This window comes from Solanum stenotomum, chromosome 8 (genome assembly GCF_019186545.1).
Source record: "Solanum stenotomum isolate F172 chromosome 8, ASM1918654v1, whole genome shotgun sequence".
In the NCBI taxonomy this organism is placed as follows: Eukaryota; Viridiplantae; Streptophyta; class Magnoliopsida; order Solanales; family Solanaceae; genus Solanum; species Solanum stenotomum.
The window spans coordinates 1,908,272-1,912,136 of record NC_064289.1 but is presented as its reverse complement, the minus strand read 5'-3'; positions in this window follow the sequence as shown (position 1 = coordinate 1,912,136).

The window sequence follows — 3,865 nt, the reverse complement described above, 5'->3', positions numbered from 1 at the left end:
CAAAGTGTAAATAGTTTAGGGACTTGTAAAGTAAATATTAATTACATTTTAGTCCCTATGAGGTAGTATAAATAGAGTTGCCCCTCATTTGCACGGCACCATCCAAGCAAGCAACCAAGAAAGCAAGTGTAAAGCATACTTCCAAGCAATATAAGCCTTCTTCCAAAATTCTCTAAGTCTTCCTTTTCATTCTCTTAGCAATCTTAGTTTCAAAGGGCTTACTTGAGCTTATAAGATCGTGAAAGATTCGTGAGTAAGTTGCCAAGTGCCACATGGAGCTTTAGTAAGACTCTAAGTCCGTGACACTAGTCTTCTGTGCAAATTAGGCACCAATGACTATGAAAATAAAGTCTATTTGCCGTGTCTTATAAGAGAAAAGACATAAATAAATAAAAGTATAATATTTAACTACATAATTTCACAAAACTAATTTATAAACGCAAAGCTGGTTGCATGCTGATGCAGCCTTGTTAATTGTTATATACTATTATTATACTCTAATAAGATATAATGGATGACATGTTTTTTAATAAATAATTGTATTGGAGTGGACTTATTAATAAATGAAAGTAGCAAACGTAATTTTATCTTATTTTTAATTTTCACCATATTCGTTTTCGTGTTTAACCTAGTTCTTTTAATAATCCACTGGTTATTAACAATTTAATAGAAGCATATTAGAAAAATAAATAAATTATACTTTTAGAAGGAAATTTATTTGATTAGTGATTACTTCAGGTAAGATTTTTGTTAATAGGCATTCAAAATCAGAAGTAGGTTGAAGTCCATGTCAACATTACTTTGGAGTTCAACCCAAAAAAGCTAGAAAGATGGCTCGCTTATTGCATCGACACATTCATTTAATCGAATAGCGGCTGAATCATCCCATATATATTTTTCAATCGTAATAGAACTGGATATTTTCCAAAATATAGCATTATGACAAAAACAAAATATATGAGGGGGTCAATTAATATTTTCAATAAGCTATGCACGAATACATGTTATATCAATATACAGATTGTATCAGGTTGAGATACAACATGCATCTACAATTTGTCCTCTCTCTTTCTAAACTCTCACTTGTCTCGCTACTTTCTCAATTTCGCTTGCTTCTCTCCACTCGAAAATTGTAATCAGGCAAACTATAAGTAATATTCATAATCGTGGTCCAAACTGTAGCTATTTATGAAAAAATTCCATAACTAAACAATTGAAGAAATGCTCTCTTGGGTTGGACAGAACACCAGCAGAATCCTTTTAACGGCCCATTTGTTTTTCTACACTTTCACAGCTCATTTACTCATTATTCAATGATCCAATTCAATTTCTATCTAAGTCCACTATTTAAGCCCCATATATGTGGTAGGATAGCCTCTACCAAACTACACATACTAGATACAATTTGTTTTGGACACAAAATTTAAAACATTTTTTTCTAAATTATACATATCATATCGGACAAACTAGTACAGCTAAAGCTAAATTTACAGCTTCTTATGACATCAAATTTCAAAAAATTAGTCTAACCGTTTCTAAAGTTGTAATAGTTTTTTTGAATATTTTAGAACAGTACATTGATATTGATGGTAAATTGGATAAGAATGCGTGAATACTGAGTGTGTTTTGTATGACCAAACAATTTTTTTTGGTTTTCCATCGGGTGTTTGATATTTATATTAAAATCCAATTAAATTTAGATTCGCATAAAAAAATTCCACATCAGATAAAACGCTTTCTAACAAAGGTGATTTCATACCTTGTGGAATTCGAACCCAGACTTAATGTTAGTGACGGACGAGAGAGGAAATTCAAATAGACATTTTGTACGATTCAAAAGGCTGTTTTTATCTTTGAAGTTAAAAATATAAAAGCTGGCCTACTCCATGTGAAGAAGTAAATGACAATATGATTTTCAAGCATGAACATTGAGCTACCCCTTGCCCACTTGGCAATCATGTTCCACTACGTCCTTCAAGTAGGCCCCTTATAGATTTTACTTGATTTTGTGGTCTTTTATTGATATCCTATTGAGTATTTTGTGTCTTGTATCAGTTCTGAGATTTGATTAATTTGAATTTGCATCAAAAAGTTAATTTCGAGAGATGAAAGTTTCCTATTAAAGACGAACATTCCTTTTCCATTTTGATTTTTTTTATAATGAAACATGATCAAATGTGTACTAGTGTAATTTACTTTTTCTTTTTCCTATTTTCATTTCTTTTTTTTTTGGTTTCCCACTTTATACTCAGAGTCTGATTAAATTCGAATTCGCATCGAGAAAAGCAAAGACGGCTCGTAAAATCATTGGGACTCAAATTTAAATCTAATTAATGATAAAAGAGTACTTATTTTTCCATCACAATCTCGTTAGTTCCTATTTTGATTTCACCCTAAGCTCCAACGGGAAAAGAAAGACGAAAGTACAACAATAAAGACAAAATTATACCACGCTTAAAAGGGGGGAAAATGAGAGTAGAATTAAAGAAAAGGTGTACAGAAATGCTAGATCCAATTTAATTGAACTATTTATTTAAGTATAATAATATGGGATGAAAACAAAGCAGCTTTTTAAAATATCCGAAAATGTATGTGGCTATTTATAAGTGGTCCAGAAAAGAATACCTGAAAAAATAAATTAAAAACATATCACATGTAGAGTGACAAAAAAACCTAAAAAGACAAATTATGTGTACTACTATAGAATACCAGCTGTTAACTCTTGCCTCAAATGTACTACTAAACAACTTATATAAGATTTTTATAATACCAAAATATATTTTTAAAAATTATGAATTCAAACTTAATACTATATTTTAAAGTCCTAGTAAAATCTTTACATGCGCATGATTATTTCCTGCATTGAGAATACACAATTATGATGAATCCGAAATCAAATATTTGTTTATGATATCATATATAATAATGTCTTACATCGAAAATATTGAGTTAGGACGAGCTCATTATAAGAAGAGGATAACCTTTGCCTATAACCCTAGTTGATGCGAATATTTAATAATTTAATAAAGAAATATTTCTTACATGACACAAACTATAGGAGAATAAATTATTTGATGATATAATAATTTTAATATACTAGAGTTAGAGATATAATTACGTAATTAAGTTAGTTTAACTTTGTGCTATCACGTACAAATGATTAATTAGATAGTGGCATCGACAATCATTGTACTAGAGAGGGAATCTTTGTTTACTAGGGTCTCTATGGGCAATAATTCGTCAAAAATGGTCACGGTTACTTTTTGTGACCAGTTAAACTGTCAAAGTGTACAACGATCATCATATGATGACCTAAAATATTAGTAAGAGTTTTAAGTTATATGACTGATGTATATAAATTATTTATATAATTAGATCACTTATAACTTATAATCAAGATAATAATGTAATTTATTATAAAATATTGAATTTTTTTTTTCAAATTTTACGTGACATGAATCCAAATTAATAAAACATTAAATCAGTATCAAATTGGAGATGCAAAACTAGAAATTTAGATAAACATAGTATTTAAGAGGGTCCCTTATGTTCTCTATAAATAAGGTAATATGCCATAAAGGCACTTTGATATAAGATAATAAATGACATTTTCTTGATGCTAAGATAATAGACATAATTTAATAGGACCCTATGTTTTTCTAACTGACGCATCGTATAAACCCACTTTAGAGTGATCATTGACATTTTCTCCAAACATATTGCTAAGAAATGACATGCGGACATATTATTGATTATTAAGCTACATCCTTGCGTTTATATTAATAGCTTTTTGACGTTTGCAATTATATATACCTGTTGAATAAAAAAATTGAAATCAAGACAATAAAAATAGGTGCAATATTTC